Raw genomic sequence first — 20,222 nt, forward strand, 5'->3', positions numbered from 1 at the left:
AATGCAGCAGTCAGTCCTTTGAGTAGCTCAGAGACCCACACACATTTAACTTCAAAGAAAGCACTGGAGGATATGTGAGTACATGCATGGCTCTAGTTTAGCACTCGCAAACATCAGACTTAAAACTCACATGTATTTGCAGGTGCTCAAAAAGTAATGGGCCAAATGCAACTTAACCTTTTGAGCTGCACGTGTGATTGAAACCCAGATTGATAAAATCATCATATGTTAGGCTCTTTCTTACACATCAGAACAATCATAACAGCTCCAGCTGCCTAAAAGAACAATTTTTGCTGCCCTCCTTTTGTGTTCTCCATTTATCCCATGTCTCTCAAGCACAGAAACCCATTATTAAGTCAGTGTTGTTCAATAAAAAGGCAGAAAATGGTCCATGGTTGTTTGGGGTTTGGATGTGTTGGTTTGATTTTTTTTTCCCTGGAATACCTTGCTGATATTTCAAGAGTTAAATCAAAGCCTGAAGCATTCCAACAAGCATCAAAGCTGGCACAAGTGAGAACACGTAGGCAGGAAGACAGGAACAAGGAGATGCGGGTGATGTGGCTCCCTGTTTCAGCAGCTATAAGCTGTTAAGTCTGACCCCCCTGTGCTAAGAACCATGCAGATAGTGGGCAGATATTTAGCAGTTTTTCCTTTTGCTTTGCAGCCAACTAATTAAGTCTGACTTAAGATGGTAAAGTACCCACAACAGTAAACAGCACCTACACAAGGCAAGAATCGCCTCACCTTCACCTCCGAGTTCTGCCATACAGGAGACGTGCACACAGAAACAGCTCTGCTCAGACTTTGTCTGGTCTCAAATAAGTTGAATGGAACTTGTGATATGATAATCAAACTATTCAAGTCAATGTTGTAGTTAGAGGAATAAAATAGAGGGGATTTTTTCCACGTGAGACTTAAGGAGACATTCTAAGCATTTGCTTTAAGCAACAAATTTTTCCTGTAGTTAATGCAAAACAAAACCTCCATATGACGACTCAGAGCAGGAATCTAGATCAGGGGCTCTGAATTGCTGGTAGAAGAACCTTGCTTTCTGAAGAAGCCTAGGAAGGAACCATTTTAAAGACCTGTATGTTTAGGAAGTGTGTTCCCATAAATTCTGAAAAGGAAATTGCAAAATTACATTAGGTCTCTGATTCTGTGGTTTTTTTACAAAATACATAAAAAAACTAAAACAGTACATCAAAACTTTGATCCCTAAAGGACAGTTGTAAATACAGGGTTTTGACACAGACACATTCCTATTTAATTTTTTTTCTTTTTCGCTACTATTAACACTACTTCTATAGAGTGTATTCATCTACATTTAAACAAAGTGTATAAAGCCCCCACTCAACCTGAGCTTGCCCTACTGCTATAAAGGACCTGCACAACAGGTATATTCTGAGGAGAAGGATATCATTAACAGAGAATAAACAATTGTTCTGAAGTCCTAAATTGCTCTACAATTTTTTCTGAACCTATACTTTTTCCTAAAAGCTTGAGCAGGTAAAAGACTTATTTAATGAGACCAAGAATGATTTCCCCTCTTCTACTCTGTGCCTACCTGGAAACAAAGTTTGGATAACCATAAGGGAACTATTACCTCTTCCTCCTCTGAATTATTTATATCACTGCTATCCTCTGCATTACCAGCTCATAAAAGCTTCCTCACAGTTCTAAACCTGCATGTAGAACACACTTTCCTACAGACAAAAGTGAAGAAATGTTAGAAATTTCCTCCAAACACAGTGTTAAAAATTTTGCTGAGTAAAAGTAGTTGGAAACATGGCAAACCTGTTCCTCTAAAAGTTTTTTTCTAATCTTCAAGCAAGTCAGAATCATTGGAAGAATGTGACCAATAAAAAAATACAGCATCTATTTGTCCTTAGCAATAGAATTTACTGTACTGACAGCATGAGAAAACAACTAGTTAATATTTGAACATCTGAATTGTTCTTCCATTTACCTTTCTGTCACAAAAAAAAAGAACCACAGGCACCTTTGTAATGATAAGAATGACGTGCAGTGAATCATATTTAATATAAGCCTGACTAAAAGAAAAATTCTGTGGTGATCTCGAACACTAAGCCTATTAAAACTTCCTATACGTTCAGGTGTGTTGTAGATCATCCAGGCTTGAATGATCATATATATTCAGGTATGTTGTAGAATGTAAAATATGTAAACCATTAACTATCCAATTATATATAATGGCATATAAAGTTCATGAGATTTAATTATACGTTAAATAATTAGCTTACAAAAATAAAAGAGATCACAGACCAACTGGTTTACACTGCATGCATTTAAAAGTGGTTAAAAGACATATAGGGTCAGATCAATACTAACCAGAAATCTGGGTTTGACCCCATAAACAGTGTCCAAGTGTGGCAGAGCAAGGCGACACACTAGAATTCAGCAGACACAAGACACCATACCGGCATCAAGATCCAGCAACTCTACAGCCTCTTTTGAATAGAATTTTAACACCTTTAATTTTTTTTTTTTTTAACAAGAAACATAACAAATTGCTGAGTAAAATTAATGTCCCAGTTGCAAAGAGGTAAAAACAGCTGAATTTACTCAAGAAATATGTCTGGCTCTAATATAGAGCCTTCAACAACATAACCCGTCTTCAAACATGTTTGCAATGTTCTGCTGCACATAGACTTTACAACTCTGTTAACACAGCTTTTTAGATTTATACTGCTAAGTCCTTGGGGAAATAACCAATTTTTAGCCTATTACTAAAAAGTAGAGTAAATATTCTCAGTGTCTTTATTAATTTACCAAATTTTAACAGCAACATCAAATCCTTCCTTCACCCTGCTACCAATAGCAGCAAACATGCACAAGAAATGGAAGTTTGGCTCACCCATTATTAGGCAAGGCCAAGGCAGAGCTATTTCCCACAAACACTATCTCTCATGCACTGCAGGGTGGGGAGGAGAGCTGTGTTGACATCTCTCCCTGAAGTCTCCTGACTCAACATCTGTTCCACAGCTCCAAACATCAACTTCACCAAACTCTCCCCTCGTGGTTCATCAGAACTGTGATGTGCCTGGGACAGGTGACCTCAGTCCTCCACCCTGCTCCTGTGCAAACACACACAGTCTGCAGTTTCATTATTGATGTTTGCTTTCATTTTAAATGTTTACTAGGATTGATTTTGAACACTATTTCATTTCACTGATACTGTGTTTGGCTTTAGATAGCAGCAATGCCTGTAGCAATAAAAACAAATCCTACTAAATGAGTATCATAACATAATAATGGTCTAAATAATATGTGCCCCAGTACAGGCAAGAAAATTGACTAAGATAGACAGCTTGCAAGACATGAAAACAAGCTTATTAATTATTACTTGAAGGGAAAATACCCAAGCCCACAGCCCAAGCAGAAAAGAATACATGACAATTAAATGGTAGTGGTACAAGGTGCCAAAAGTTGTTCATTTGCAGTGGCCAAACTGTTCTTTAAAATTATACAACTGGATTCAAATACTCCTCTATCCTCACACCAGATCACAATAGGAGATCTTTTTCTTTCTGCAAAGAAAGCCTTGTTCCAGTCACAGCATAGGACTGACCCATCTTATTGTTTGACAATATAAGCTGAAGCATTTTAAGACAAAAAAACACTCCATGTACCAATGCCATTGCAGTTTGCATTTTTGGATAAACATTTACCCTAATAAAAGGAACACCTTCTGACCATCTGGCAATATTCTGTAAAAATAGCACTGGCCCTTTGTCCTAGGGATGAGGTGGGTGGTGCATGTTCCTGCTCCTGCATCTGGCATATCCTGCTCCTTCACTGAGATGGGGATAAATCATGGCAGGGCAGAGAGTGAAGAACAGCCACACTCGCCTGCTCTCCCCCCACAGCCACACCTTGTGCCAGGTGAGTGACAGAGCAACAGCCTGAGCAGCAGGCCTTAACCTCCTCTTTTCATTCTTTAAAGGAGCACAGCAACTGTAGTCCCTGAAAATATCCACAAATGAGATAGGGTTAAAACCAAAACAAAGCCTGTGTGCATTATCTTAGCATCTTACCGTCTCATCAGACAACAGAATCTCTTCAACATCGGAGCTCTTGATACCTGACACCTTTGAGACATCACTCTTAAAGCAGGAGGCACCTGTGTTGCCTCAGGTGATTGCACTGTAGCTGAGGAAGTTCTTCATTCCTCCCAGGTGAGCAGCAAAAGCAGAAGGTACTACAAGCTGCTGTCATGTGATGGTCTAAATTCATTGACTTCACTGTCTCCAGCTTGTTCTTGTTGATTGATGAGACAACTTACAGCTGCAAATCAAAAGGGATTTAGGAAAAAAAAAGACAATGCCCCTGCTAGACTGAGAACACCACAGTGTGAATTGCGCCCCTCTATGCTGCCTCTATTCTTTGCACAGACAGAATATTAATCTCCTAAACCTTAAATTAAGACCAAAAATCTTTTTTTTTTTCAAAAGAGCTGAAAAACCAACCAAGAAATCAGAAAACATTGCTTGTGTTCTTTCACAGCACGGTTTTCTCAGAGGAATATAAAACCAACTGTGAATAGGACTGTGGTGAGCAAGAAAATTGCTTCCTGCAATACATACACTTCCTTGTTCTCCCATCTATATTAACTAACAGCAAAAAAAAGCTGTCATAAGGGGAAGTAGAACACTTACATTGCTCAGAATCAACATTGGCAGCTGGCATGTTGAAACCAAATGTAAGGGGGTGTAGGCAGCAAACACCATAAAAACCTTTTTCTAATTTCAATTCTTCTTAAAAACTAACTACAGTCTCCAATGTTCAAAATGCAGGGATCAGTCTCCTACCCTCAACAACAGAAGGCAGCATGGGGATATTTGTAAAACTTTAAGAGATTTTGTGTTCCTCTTATATGTAGCCCAGATTTTCAATCCTTTAGGAACTCCAAGATGACATGTGCATGTACCTTCTGGACAAACACAAAAAATACGTTTTATTTAAGAAAGACAAAAAAAAAATAAAAAGCCCAAGATTTTAATCCAATTACTTCCTCAAGGAAATAAGGCTTTAAAAGCACCAAACATAACAAAAATTGGCAATGCTCTAAGCAGGCATTTCAGCAAAACAGTCAGGAAACTATTCACTTGTCTGGTTTATAAATGAATCTTATATAAAAGTTCCTTCAAATGCTCAGAACTTTGGGGTGGTCGGGATATAAGCATATCTCATTTTAATCTCAAATTCTTAAGGTTCTATTCTGATAACAAAAAAGCCTCTGCAGTAACTTAGTTACACAAACATGTTGAAATTCACATGATTGCATCTGACACCAGGATCTTCGCCAGCACAGCCACTAACTTCTACATCTCATGCTCCAGGAAAAAAAAAAAAAAAAAATCATTCCACTTAAACTCTGCTAGGCACAGAATATTACTCATATTCAAGCTCTAAAACACAGCAAATGAAGCACAGAGATGATAATTTCTAGGTGTAGTGCCTATCCACAGTCTCTCCCCTGCAGAGTGCTCTTGCCTGTTGCACAGGCACATGCAACATCCACACAAGCGAACCCTGACAAAGTAGGAAAAACACAACTCAGCTCCAAGTTTGAAAAAAATGGCAAGCAGACCAACTCAAAGAAAAAACTCTTCCTTAATCAGTATAAAAAACTGCAAAGATAACCAGTAGAAATTAATGTATGTTGTTATCAAAAGAATCTTTAAAGTTACAAGGTCAGGAAAGGCAGCCTTATTCCTGTTTCACCTGGACATCAGCCCAAGTTTATGGCACCCAGGCCTTCACGTGACCAAATCAGTATCTGTCTCATTGCTAATCCATAAAGAGTTCATGCCCTTCACAGAGAAAAGCATGAAAACCTGGAGGAAAAGCCTGACAGAGAACACAAGCCTCTCATCTCAACCTTAAGGCAAAGCTGAAGACAATGAACAATGCTCAGAACACTTCAAAAAGTGAATCTACACAATAGACCACAGACCCGTGTAGAAGGTTATGGGTGGAAACTCCCACCACCACCAGACTCTTCACACCTCCCACCACTATCAGAAAAGAGGAAATGAGAGCCGGCATTTGGTGGTTAGGCTTGGGACTGAGAGACCAGTGAAGTCCTGCTACAAAGTGGGGCTGTGAAAAAAAAAATGGCAGCAACGGCCATGACTGTTTTCTGTTCTGAAATTACACTTTTGCAAAAGGCTTCATCTTTGCATAAATGAGGTATCTACCATCAGGATTAAAATCAGGTTTGTTTGCTGGAGGTAACAGATACTGTAGATATAGTCTTTCAGCTCACAATAGGTTATTACACACTTGTGAAAAGCAATTTTGCACCAGTCTGCCTCAGAAATCTTCAGAGAAGCAGTTCTTAACTTCCACTAGAAAATTTTTGTTTATATTTGCTGCAGAAAATTTTATCTCTAACTTTTGTTTCTAATGTGCATGTTCAAAGTCACATCACCCCTTACTGTCATCCTATCATATGGCAAAAATTAAGTGACCCCAGGTAAAGCAGGTTTTCTCTATGTGAAAATACAAGAGAAAATCCAGCTGTGGGAGGCCCTGGTAGTTCATCTTCTCCCCAGAGATCCCCTGGAACAAAGCAGTGATTTACCATGGGATTGGGAATTATTGGGATGTCTATCCAGCTACCAAAGAGATGACATGTTTTAACTCAGCTTGAGACTGTTTTCTTTTTTTGAAATATCCAAAGGCACATTTCAGGAAAATGGATCAGAGACAGTAATGCCCTTTTCCTTTCCAATAGTTACCCTGTAATCACTATGAAATCCAGTATTTCTTACTATTTACTTAGAAGCTGACAGAGAGTACTGCTAAAGGATGTTCACTTAGAACTGATTTTCATCCCCCTCTCAAATCCACTGGACATAAAATGGCTTAATAAAGCCTTCTGAGCTGCATTAAAATCTATTCTGAGGAAAGACGCTCTCCAGCTGTAGGAGCATTTCCATGCATTAAGCACAGCTAAGTTGTATAGGAAAAATTACAGAAAATAGGCAGCAAGAAAGTCTCAGTACCAGGAAACACCTCAAATTTCTAAAGTCACATTAATAGCTGAGAAGACTCTCGCATTTCATTTCCTGTGGATCAAATTTTTACATCTTTACTCAGTCCTAATCCAACTTGAGCCCATTGTCTGAGCAAAGATGTGAGAGGCAAAGCTCTTTAGGTCTTGCAAAATTTTCCACAGTCCAAATGAGAAATGACTCTTTGTTTCAGAAAGACTTGGACAAAAGTAATGCTCTAAATAATTGAAATACAGCAGTAGTTAACTAATGGTCTGCTGCAACATTATATGCTCAGGTCACAAATGAAAATGGACTCTCTCTGACCATTTACATGCCATTAAATGCTCAAAGAGCATGAAGCTAAATAAAATAAATTTTAAAGCACTGTTTCCAAACTTCTCTGGACATATTGAAATGAGGAAAATTCCTCACTATAATTAGCTTCTGCTTTTTCTTCTCTCATTCAAACTAGTCTTAGTTTTGCTTTTATTACATGACATTCATTAACTGCTCAAGCATATAAAGCTTCTCCAGATTTCAGCATAACAGCAGTCTATACGATTTTAAATGAGGGTCCTCATACAATTTATTACAGCACTATAGCTAATCAGATTACATTCTCTCCCCAAACAGAGAAACATTATTAAATGTTCCAGCCAAAAACAACACCCCACACTTAATCATGCGTAAGAACATGTATCTGTACAAAATACTACATAGTTTAATTTGCAGCAGAAGTAGAAAGGAAATTACCTCAGATGACTCTGTTCCTTTGCTTTCACCCAAACTGTAATATATCTACTAGAGCTCTCAATTTTGAAAAATATTTCTTCAAATTAGACTCTTCAAGTATAAATTAACTATTGACTGATTTATATGCCTATTATAGCCTTTCCAAGATGATGTCAGACAGCACAAGCAAGGAACTTTGACATTACCTTATAACTGTCAAGTGAAATGTTCTGGAAAGAAGCTGGACATCACATGGGTGGAATTTGGCGTTTCAGAATGGACTCTGCAGCAATGTAACAGCTGGGTCACAGTCCCTGCAGTGGTGACACCCGCACTGCACACCAGGGGCTGGCACCTGCCCAGAGAAAAACCCAGTTACCACAGCACCACAGAAACACTGGGAATTTCATCACCGTTTTCAGCTAGAGCTGAATGAGGTCATTTAAGATGAAAACCTGAGAGCAATTCTACATGACCTGTGCGAGTTAAAAAGTGATAACAAAGGTCTGCCTTGAAGTATAGAGGTGTTTTCTCTGGTTCCTACACTTTACCCATTCCTGTGCTGCACCCCATCCCTAAAATACCTCATTTTAAAACAAACGCTTACAGCACTTGAAGAAACACCGAGCCCCATCACTCAGAGCAGAGCACGGACTGGGGTAGCCCCGGCTGGGACCCAAAATGACCCCGTGAAGGCCTCCAAGGCTGAGGTCTCTGAAGTGAGCTCGCTCAGGCGACGGCAGCGACCGCAGAGCTACGCGGTTCGGCCGTGGCTTCTAAGCCATTAAGGAATGTTTTAACCAAAACCGCAGTAAAGGCTGAGGACACCTGAGCACAGCTCAGCCCTGCAGACGGGCAGGGGCTCGCTCCGAGCTCCGGCACCTCAAACCCCGGCGCTTCCCCGAGTCCGGGTGACCAGCGGAACAACACCTCCCAAACCCCAACCACCACAAGAGCGCTGCCGCGGCCCCTCCCTCCCTCGGGCACGGCACCGAGCCTCGGGCGGGGCTCCCCCTGAGGGCTCGGGCGCTGCCACACGCGGCCAGCGCCGGGGGAGAGGAGGGCAGGGGCAGCAGGGCGGGGACGAGCCGCGGGGAGCCCGGCAGGGACGGCCGGCGCCTGGCACGGCAGCTCGGGGCGGGGCGGCGGCAGGAGCAGGTGAGCGTGGCCGCAGCCGCGCCGGGGCGGGGCGGAGCGCGGGGCCGGGCCGGGCACACTCTGCTGCCTCCCGCCCGCCGCTCCGCCCGCACTCCTTCGCTCTCGCTCTCTGTTTCCCGGGACAGCGCCCGAAACTCGGCGGCGGCCGCGGCTCCCGACGGCTCTCCGGACGCGGTGAGTGCCCGTACCTGCCCCCGGCGCGGCGCTGCCGCCGCCCGGCAGTTCCTGCCCCGCCTGGGGTGAAGGAGGAAGCGAGACGGGCTCCGGCTCCCTCCGGCCCGCCCGGCTTCCGTGGGGCGCCCGGCGCGCAGAGCGAGCGGGAGGAAGAGCGAGGGTGCCGGGGCTCAGCCGCCGTGCCCCGTGTGCCCCGGGCAGCGCCCCGGCGCCGGCTGGGGCGGGAGGCGGCGGGGCTGCGGCCCCGGCCCGGGGCTGCCTCCCCCGAGCCTCCATGCTGGGTGCGGGGATGGGGCTGCGGCCCCGGCCCGGGGCTGCCTCCCCCGAGCCTCTATGCTGGGTGCGGGGATGGGGCTGCGGCCCCGGCCCGCCCGAGCCCCCTCGGCCGCTGGGGAGCGGGGCGAGCCCGGGGGCTGCGGCGGGCACAGCGCTGTGCCCCGTGCGGGCGGGCGGCGAGACCCCGGGCTCCGTCCCTGACAGGAGCGTGGAGTCTCCTCCCGGCAGAAGTAACGACTTTGATGCCACCAACTTTTTCTACCACCCGACTCTCTGTTCAGCCTCCGTGCTGCAGTGAGTTTGGGCAGATGAAATGCACAGTCTTTCGAATGGTCAGTTTCCAGCTGAATGGCGACAGACAGTAAGAAATGAAGGAGCAGGAATGCCTGATGCTTTTGTGTACGTACATGCCAGCCGTGCATCTATTAAAAAACAATTTTCAGTTCATTGCTAGAGAATTCCCCACTTGCATCAGAGCATGAAATATTAAAATAATTGGATTACAGCATTTTGTGGTTACATCTGACATTAGTTTACTTGCGGGCCCTGATTGTTGCACCACTTCACTTCTAGATTGTCCAAGTAGCACTGAAGCAGAGAGCAGAGTGTAGATCTGGACCTAGGAGGTTTATGTGCAAGGATGACACTGCCCTGTATCCCATCCTTTCATATGTCCGAGGAGAGAACTGACTCTGCAGAGCAGATGGGTGTGGGAAAATCAGTTCTAGTACTAGATTTCTACCTAGTTTTAGAGACTTGTTTAAAGCCTGAACTGCCATGTTTAGTATCTCTACAAATAACCAGTATAAAAATCCTTGATACCCTTGCAGTGTGTTTTGTTCCTTTTAAATCTTTTTTGCTCCACACTTGTACAGTCAACAGTCTATTAACAATGTAATAGCAACTTAACTCTTTAGCTTTCAGTCTGTCAAATAATGCCATGCAGCACTGTGCTAATCACATAGGAAGCTGTAAGCAACATAGATTTCTGAGCAGGAACACTATGAAGAACTGCTTCTTAAGTGGTTAAGCAGTAATTCATAAGCATTTTTTAAGTGTATATGCAGGGTTTCCTGTTTATTTTAGTTTTGAAAATGGCTGTGTTAAAAATGAGCTGTGTGTCTTTGGACTGATAGATTTCAGTCACCCCATGTCACTGCTGTGGAAACCTACAAATACTAAGGAAAGGAAACAAACCTGCAAAACATGGGTTTAGGGGTTTTTTTTTAATGTTTCTGATCCTCATCTTAGATTTCATAATAAAATACAGGTGTGTGCTTTAATTTAAGAAATTATTAAATGCTGGCATTTTCAGTTTCTTTGACCCACACAGTTTTGCTATGTTTTGTAAAATTGAATACATCTAAGTTCTAAGGACATATGATTTTCAGAATGAAGTGCATTATTTTTGAAACTTCAGCTAAAAAATTCAAAGGTGCAATAGGATATTTCACTAGTTGTTATTATTTTCCTGCACTGCTAAACACAAAAGAACTTAGGGGCAGCACAAAAGAATTTAGATTTGGGAATCCTTTGAGATTTTCATCCTGTATCTCATAATTCAGATTTAGGTATGAAGGAATTGCTGCCACTCAGTGGCTGATACAAACATACAGAAAAATATATTCAGTTACACAGATGTGATGTTCTGTGTGGGTAATGGGAAATGTTATAAGGTGATTCTACTCAGGCAATATGTGTGACATAATTAATCAGGAAGATGCTCGTATTGTTATCACCAGAAAAGAGCTCATTGTTAATTTCTTTGCCATTTTGTGCTTCATTAATTAAAACCCACCTTTTCATTAGACATAATCATACAGTAGGGTCCTGTTTTTTTAATTGAATGGAATAGTGAAATAGCATAATAATTTTTACTTTTTGGTCACACAACATAGATGAAAAGATACTCTGTACAGAAGGAATTATTTAGAAACTATTTCTAACTTATAACTTACATTTTCTAGGTACATTTCTTAAAAAGAAATCTTTAGAAGAATCCCTTAAAGAGAACTTGGCTAATTGATGCTATATAGATCTAGGAAATAACAATAAATCTTGGAAAGATGCCGTCTGTTACTGAAGTAACTGATTTCCCAGGAAAAGCATAGAAGCTTTCAGGCTTCAGAGTTTATTTTGACGTCTAAAAGCCGCAGTCATTACAAGTAAAGTCCATTCAGAGTAAGTCCCATCCCTGGAAGTGTTCAGGGCCAGGCTGAACAGGACTTTGAGCAAGCTGCTCTAGTGGAAGGTGTCCCTACCTGTGCCAAGGGGGTGGAACTGGGTGGTCTTTAAGGTCCCTACCAACCTTTACCAGCCCGTGATTCTGGTGAGTACTTTAGGGCCTAATAGCTTAAATTAACCGTCCATCCTTGTTCCCATTTGAAGGGCTGCACTGTCAGCCTGCCTCTGTGTGGAGGCACAAATCTGCCCTCTGCCCAGCCACAGCTGGAGCTCAGCTCTGGCTGCTGCTCCCACAGAGAGGGGCCCCTTCCCCACCTCTCAGTGCCAGCTGTGCCTGGAGGTGGGGCTGTGGCCGGTGTGCGTGTGCCAAGGTGGCTCAGGGCAGCTGATCCCCAGGGAGCTGCAGTGGCCCAAGCCCCAGCATGGCCTGTGCACTGTAAATATCTTACAGGGCTGGCCAGCACTGAGCTGAGAGGTGTGCCTGGACCCCAGCATGGCCTGTGCACTGTAATTACCTTACAGGGTTGGCCAGCACTGAGCTGAGAGGTGTGCCTGGACCCCAGCATGGCCTGTGCACTGTAAATACCTTACAGGGCTGGCCAGCACTGAGCTGAGAGGTGTGCCTGGACCGTGTTCATTGACACAGGTATTTCAGTTCCCCAGAGCTAACTCAGGTGTGTCTCTTCCTGATGCAGTCCCAGTGCATTGTGTGTCTGTAATCCACCATCTCCTTCACTGCATTTGCAAAGTATGTACTTCAAATACTGCAGAAAGAATGGAGGAGGAATGAATAGTCTGGGGATTGGACTGTTTGTTGCAGATGAGTCAGAGCTGAATGTGAAAGATGACAAGAAGGGATTTACCAGTGGAGTCTGGGGGCTGGCTGACCTCATTAGGAGCCAAATTCCTCTGTTAATCATCCACTGATGAGAAAGATTGTGACTTTTTACTCTGAGGTTATCCTTGCATTTGAATGCATTATCTCCATTCTTATCAGGTTCTGTCCAACAGCTGCCTAAAAAGCAACAAAACAGTTTGTGTTCCAGTAGTTTTTTAACTACTGCTCTGTGACAGAACTCATCATCTTTCTCTGAGTGTGCCTTTATCTACATAATCCAAGTGCAGAATTTGTTTTCTGTAGAGCTCCATGTGGAACCAAAGGACAAGAAGCAGGAATAAGGAAAGGGGGAAAGCTGCACCCATTCAGAGCCACTTGGGTAGCACATTAAGAGTCATCATTCTGCATCCGCTTGGCTGCACTTTGCAAAGATGCAATTAACAGAAATGAGCCAGGGAAGGCTCTTTACAGCCTTGGTAAAATAATGCTGAAGTGTCCTTTTCTGTGTTCTCATTTCAAAGGCAGTTATTTCTACCCGAAAGAGTTTTTACACTTTCTTAAAGAGAAAGTGCCTCTTCAAGCCAGAGCTACCCGACAGGTTTTTACAGTATTTGAGTACTTTTGCAGAAACCTGCTCTGTAGGAAGCAATGGATTGCCTCTATCTCTGCAGGACCTCCTAGATGATCCATACTGCCTTTCTGCCTGGAAGCTGCACCAGTGTGCTGCTCCTGCACCAGGACACCAGGAAAGGTAGTGAAATGAGGGATCTGGCACGCAGGAGTGCTGGGAACTGCACAAATCTGACCTTGGGAGTCATGCAGGATTTATTTCTGGTCTGCTCTAGACTAGACTCTGTTATTACACATAACATTGCTACAGAGGAAAGAAATCTGACATGTATATCTGTGTGCTTCAAATAATTTTCTGTTGATTTTTTTTTTCTTCTGATTAAAATTTATGCAAGTGGGATATTATGTCTGATTTTTGGTGACAGCAAGGTGCCCTAACATCCATGAAGTTGTGTTTTGAACCTGTTGCTTTTTTCTAATTGGCAATAGACCTGACAGTTTGACTGAAAGATGGAAGTGATGCAGCATAGATTTATGTTGATAGCTGCAAATCCAAGAGGCAGGGCATAAAATAAATTCTTTGCAAATACTGCTCAAGACAAGAAAGTGCTTAAAACCACAGAATACTTTTTATGGTATCCTCTTACTGAAATTGATGTGTTTTCTGGCAATTGCTTTGCCATTGAGTGCAATGCTCTATCTGGAAAAGTTTATTTAAGGATACTTAAGCATAGTTGGTATTCATGTGATAATAATCACCGTCCATAAAGTCTGGGAATGACTATCACAGATAACTTCATGGAACTGATCCGTGTTAAGCTTTTAGCCTTGGATGATGCTTGCCTGACTTCTAAGGGAGGAGTGTGTGTACTTACCATCTCGTCACATTTAATCAGCCAACGATCAAAAAAATAAGCAGCAGTACCTCTCCATGCCTCAGAACAAGGTTATTCTGAATTCTGAGGTGCTACCTGCTTTTGAGAACAAAGCAGACAATTAATGTATGCACATACCCTGCTATTTCTGGTACTTCTGCTTAGAGCTGTGAGCAGGCTATGGTTGAGATGTAACCAAGTGGTTCCACTTTTACCCATTGGGAGTGGAGTCAGGAGAGCTCCTGGGAGACTGGATAACTGAATAATAGGGCAGGGTATCATTGCTGTGGACTCTGTGGCAGAGACCCTCCTGAAACAGGCTCTTCCCAGACCCCTTAGTGAGGGTGCCCTCTTGTCTGAAGAGGTACATGTGTGCTGACATCCTTTCCACCCCATAGGGCTCAGAGGAGTTATCTCAGTTAGCATCTTGTTTCTCACCTCCTGAATGGCTGAAAATCCCTAAAATGGGATGTACGTTTGCACATGAGTGGCTTTGATTTGTGTTTTGTTAATCCTTTGCAGCCTCATAAATTATTTAGGTATTTATGGACTTGGTTTAATCCTGGCTGCCTGCTATGGATAAAACATATGTCTTAAATCTAAACTTATTTTCCCACACCCCTGAGCTCTGATGTAATTCATGCTGCTGATCTGGAGCTGGAAGCCCAGACCTGTGTTGGTTTAGCTTTGCTGTTTATTTTGTGATAAATTTGTACTGATCAGATGACAGAGAAAACTGCATGGCTGTTTAGCACTCAAGTGTTGAGCTACTCTGAGTGTTTGATTTTATCTGCTCCTATCCCTATCAACACCTATTTAATAGAGATCTAATAAAATTCTGGTTTGTATACTTGACTCTATCATATTCTCTGGTTTCTCAAGGAAATGCAGTTTGAGCTTTGGCATGACTTTTCTGCCAAAGGAACTCTTCAAATCTGAGTGTTTGTCAGGATCGCTTTGTTCATCATTTCAAGGATATTTAATTTACTTCAGTGCATTGAATGCATCAATATTCACTTTGAGGAACTATGAGGAACAGTTTAGAGGAAGAAGTTTTGGTTGTGATACCAGATTTTTCTTTCTGATAGTAAAACTTTTTTTTTTCAAGATTTAGATGCTTGAACATGTGGATGGATATTTGAAAATATGATCAAAACTGTCTTAAGAGCCAAACTTAAGGTTAAGCTTGTCTTCTGAAGTCTGCCTTTGTGTGGGAAATTCTGAGTACAAAGGTAGCTAAGCAATTGCTAACACATTGTTTGATGTGATTGTTTGAACTATGCTTTTCTAGGAGGCTGTATTTGATTCTTGCTTGAACAAAAGAGGGATCTTGTATTTCTTTCTTAAAAGAAACAGTCCCTGCTCTTCAAAAAGTCTTCTGTGCAGAAGTTTGGTAGGAAGATATGGTTCAGCCAGTAACAAGCAGTGCTCATCATGTGCTTTCAACTTCTATTCTCATGGAAAAGTAAGATAAATAGACATAGTGCAATAACATTGAAAGACTGTCATGTTTGAAATATGACACTGACTGCCCTGTACGTTTTATCTCAAGATGTTTATGATATGTTTTGGAATGCCTCCTGGTAACTGCATTTTGCTGGTGTGACTTTGTAACCAAAATGGGTACTTTGTACCTCACTGATTCCATTAAGGCCGGTTGAGAAACTACTTCACTTGCTAAGGAGCACAGTTGTATGTCTGAATATTTTACTGAAAAACTCTTGTGAAAGTAAGATTTATTCTTGCCTATTTAAAGAAAAGAAAAAGTATTTAATGTATATTTCTGTAAGAATGAGCACAGATGGCTGCCTTACAGCAAGCAGGTGCAGACAGATTCTATGATTTTGATAAGGAACGCTTTAACTAGACCTGAAACCCGTAGTCAAACAAGTATCTCTGCAGGTGAAGGAGTAGATTTGACTATAGATGCTTTCAGTATCGATGGATTTGGGTTTTTTAAAAGAATTTTTTTAATAGGCTGGTTCCTGCACTTGCTGATCAATGATGATGACATTTCTTCCCATGCAGCGTGCTGGTCTGTAATGCTGTGCTCACGCTGAGCTGTGAATTGCTCAACAAGAGTTCAGCTGTTTCCTTAAGTGTCTGATGACTGTGGCCTTTGCTGAACTCAGATAGTCTCACTAATGACTTGGGGGTGCTGATTGCCAAATATCCAGAGCAGATTAGTGTGTCAGGGAATTGTGAACCCTCTCAGGTTACATTTGCTTACATTCCTCAGTAGCTGACAGGAGCCCACAGTTGCGATTTCTGTTTGACAAGTTTACCTAAGAAACAGCATCCCACGGGCAAGAGCTTCTTGCTGTGGACCTACACTTTCCCAGGTAACTTAAGAGCCAAAATTAATCCAGTTTTGCTATGGTCTGAATGCAGTGAGCTATTGGCACTGGAACATGTCTTCTCCCCTTCTCCCTGCACAAAAGGAGATGCCAACATCCCCATCTACCTCATTCCTTCAAACCTAGCATAAGTTAGGGAAGGACAGGTTAAACCAGGGGTCAGCAGACAGCATCTGCCTAGGAAAAAAAAATGTTGGGGAACTAGAGAGCAGGAGACACAGCTCAAAGCAGTATTACAGCTCAAAGCAGTATTACAGCTTTAGCAAGTATCATGGCCCCAGCTCTACCCAGTGAAAGAAGCAAGTCCAGTGATGTCATTGCACTGGGGATTCCTCACCTTTACATTAACAAAAGAGAATTGTCATGAGGGAACATTGCCAGGTATTTTTTTCCTGGTGGATTTTTTTTTTTTTTTTTTACATTAAGGCCATTTGAAGAAGCATATTATAATTGGACCAAGAATTTATAGATCTCTCTGTTAATTCCTGCCATGCTTGTATGAGGTTCTTGGGACTTCTTTTCTTCTCTGGTTTTCTTGGACCCTTACCATGAGGGAATCTGCAATCAATTTGTACCTCTCAGCTCATCTGTAATTGCAGGGGATGTATTCAGTTGCACATACACCTGAGAACATCTTAACTATTGAAGGCCCTCTGGAATCTGATTCTCCTGATTTTCCCCATGTATTTGGTCTCATTTCACCAGAGGCTGTTTTTTCTCTCCAGGAAGTCAGGGCGTGTCTGTCTCATTGCCTCAGTAGTCTCAGCTGTGATTTTTGCCTTTCCTGGCTGAGCCATGGCAGCCTGGGCACAGGTTTCCAGGGCTGCCTCTGCAGAGCAGTCAGTTCCAGGCAAGGGTGGGGTTTGTGGCACATGTGCAGCTGTTAAAGTGCTGGCACTGCACCTGCAGTGCAGGCTTGGTGTGCAAGCAACTCACATGGCTGACCTAGGGACACGCTGTAGGTGTATGTGTGGGTTCCTTTTATCCAAAATTAAAACCAGTTTTGTCCAAAGTAAGCTGCTCTGTTGCAGCCTGTATGGGTTTTTACTCAGCCTTTCCACATGGCTTCATTTCCCAAAAGATGAAGTTGTTGGATCTGCACCACAGACTCCCCACGTCTCCATTGAAGGGAATGTGGGAGTTGCTGGCAAGGGAAAGCAAGAATGCTGAAACTGCCATTTGGGCAAGGAAGCTGATTGATTTCTGCTGTAAAGCAAGAGCAGGTGGGAAAGAGGAGAACCATGAGTGTGTAGATATGGACCTGGAGCATGGCAGGGGCAGCCCAGAGTGATGAGAAATGCCAGGCTCTGCAATGCTGCTCATCCATGTCACATCCTGGGCTGCCAGCCTTCCTTCTGCTCCAGCCTCAGGAACTCCTCCCCAAAACTTCTGTAATACAACCCAAATGCTCTCACCGGGTCAGGGTGGATAGAGGAAGTACAGCTCTAGTTCATTGCTGTATCCTGGTTTTTGTTTCAGTTTAATTTGCAAGCTTGCTGATTTCTTGCAGTGTCACTAAGAGTTTTCAAGGCAACCCCAGGGTTTTAATGTAATCTGTTCCAGTGTCTGTCAGATTGATTTTCTGACCTATTTTTGGTCTTGAAATTTGGAATTAATGTTGCTTTCCTTTTCCAGTGGGTGGCAGTTGAAGCATGGAGAAATGTTTATTTGCTTGAAAGTTTATATAGATATGGATTTAAGTGGAAGAAGCCAAAATAAGCCAGTTATTCCTTGTGTCTCCTTATGTTGAATTCTGTTCTTTTTGTCTTGCATCTTGTAGCTGGAGAAAAGAACAAAAACCTCTTGTGAGCAAAATCCGCTTTTAGTTTCAATCTCCTACTTTTTGTGTGTTGTTCTGAACTCATTTCCTTATTCTCTTACTGGTTAATAACTGTGAACCCAATCTTTCCATCTCTAGAACTCTGCATTGCATAAGCCTCCTTTCAAAACTTTGAAGCAGGGAGCTGCTGACTTCTTGCAGCAAAGTGTTCACCTTCCCAGAACTGTATTTTGATTCTGAATGTGACATGTAATAGCAGTTCTTTCTCCTGGTAAAAAGCTCGACTTGTCAAGAAGTCTTTAGTACTGATTATTTGAAATTTAATGTGTATTTTACCTCTAATATCTGTGTCCTTGTGGGGCCAAATTTTAACTGGAAATTACTTTCATGCACATTTTTCATATGGAGTTAGTGCATATCTTATGGCTGAATTCAAGCATATGTTATTAAAATAAGTGGTGCTTGGAATCCAATGTGCTAGCTAAAATGCACATTAGTGCATGTAGTAAATAGTTCTGAGTAAAATATTAGTATGTCTTTATGGGAATATAAATTTTTTTTAATGTATAAAATACTGCAGTTCCAAGCACAGTAGAGGTTAAGTTTAATCTATTCATCTAAAATTGTAAGAAGTATTTATATCAGTGTTGAAATCAAATGTGAGGTTGGTATTTATTGTTGGATTGAGGAGCAGAATTTAATGTACTTTGCGAAGAACCAAATTTCTTTTTGTTTTCTCCAAAATACTCAAATCATGAAAGGACTTTTCCAGGATTTCCCAGTGCTTTATTTTGTGAATAACTACTTAATGTAGCATAAAAATCAGGGGAAGTCTTTTATTTTAGTGAGGTTTTTCCCCTAGGGATGAACTAGCTATTCATCTTCTACAATGTGTGATTAGAGCTAAATTAGCAATTATCTCCATCCTTTCCCTGAAGAAAATGAGCTCTTATATAGGTATTTAATGACTGAGTCAGCTTATCATAGCTAAGCCTTGTCTAAGCATATGTGCCAGTCCACTTGGAGTCTGCTCTTAAGTTGATGCAGTTAAATACAAAAGCTTGTGCAAACACAGTATTTCTAGATGTTTATAAACTCATTTGCCGCTTGTGGGGATACAAGTTCTGTTGCTTCTGTGGTTGATGGATGAAACTTGAAACTGATTTAGGACTCTAAATGGAAAAATATCCAGGAAGAAACCTTTGTTCCCCTTCTGGCCAAGTGAAATGATGAGGAATTAATTACCAGTGCAGCAACAAGTTGAGCTTTGTCTGGTTGATAACAAAACTGATTTTACTTAGCAGCAGTACTCTATGGCTGTATTACCCTAAAATGTAAAACTTCAAAGTAAAAAGTACTCTAAAAGTCATGACATAGCATGATCTCAGTTTTGTCAAAGGGACCCATTCAAACAGAAGATGACTCCATTGAAAGTCATTACTTGTTTTTGTTTTGGTTTGTTTTTTTGGGTTTTTTTGTTGTGTTTTTTTGGGTTTTTTTTGTTTTTTTGTTACAAGACTATAATAACATCTATGATTACTTCAATGCAAGTCATGTTTATTTTCAATTCCTTTATCTGTCGATTCCTGGAATATCATTTGCTGGAAAATAATGCTTCTGTAGATGGTGAGGAAAAGGCTCTAAATTATTTTAAAACTTTGATACACACATTGTGTGTGATGGCATGCTTGAAGTCTTTAAGACTTTATCCAACTGGCAGATCTTGTTCAGAGGGCTGTGGAACGGTTTTAGCATTATTCCTACTCTGGATTGCAAAAAACATCTACTTTTATTATGGTTTGGGTATTTTTTTTTCCTTTGCTTTTCATTTTTTTAAAATAAATCTGGTTTTCTTGCTGCTATTTCATTCTGCTTTCCAGTGAATAAGGCTGATCCTAATACTAAAATAGTTTTGAGTGAGTCTCAAACAGAGGGATGTTTTCTTTCTTTGCTTTAAACAAACCATGTGGGTTACACGGCTCTGTTTTGAATTAACAGCTCTCTAAGCTGGGCTGACCACTTAAGGCTTCTCAGACACGGAGGATTCAAATACCTCAAAGGAAAGACAGCTATATCTAATGTTTCATCCTCTTAAAAGCACAAAAAACGATGCCAGACTCATAGGTAAGGTGTCCCAGGCAGGGCAAGGTGGAAGAACCTATCCCTGTTCTGCTGTGTTTAGTTTTACTTTGGTTAGTAGGGGCACCCTGCTGCCTAATAAGAGTTAAATAAGAGTTAAAACTTTGCCTGTTTGTG

General features: G+C 41.8%; 1 protein-coding gene and 1 long non-coding RNA gene across 4 annotated transcripts in view; one reads left to right on the forward strand and one right to left on the reverse strand.

The window, feature by feature from the left end:
- Window positions 1-1,283: 1,283 nt before the first annotated feature.
- On the reverse strand, window positions 1,284-8,493 carry LOC146766270 (uncharacterized). Its single transcript, XR_014958186.1, has 4 exons — window positions 8,362-8,493; window positions 7,961-8,109; window positions 4,830-4,951; window positions 1,284-4,305 (listed from the first exon to the last, which is right to left on the reverse strand). It is a non-coding gene; the product is annotated as an uncharacterized LOC146766270 (long non-coding RNA).
- A 399-nt stretch (window positions 8,494-8,892) lies between these two features.
- The window catches only part of PRKCD (protein kinase C delta), a 60,492-nt gene continuing 49,162 nt past the window's right edge, over window positions 8,893-20,222 (forward strand). For 2 of the 3 annotated variants that reach the window (XM_021529128.4, XM_021529129.4), the window contains exon 1: window positions 8,905-9,086. The gene's annotated coding sequence lies outside the window, so the exon portion shown is untranslated. Of the gene's footprint in view, window positions 9,087-20,222 lie in introns of all 3 variants that reach the window. The other variant, XM_085590669.1, reaches the window with a different exon arrangement.

The sequence above is a fragment of the Lonchura striata genome, chromosome 12 (assembly GCF_050655825.1).
Source record: "Lonchura striata isolate lonStrDom1 chromosome 12, ASM5065582v1, whole genome shotgun sequence".
NCBI classification, from domain to species: domain Eukaryota; kingdom Metazoa; phylum Chordata; class Aves; order Passeriformes; family Estrildidae; genus Lonchura; species Lonchura striata.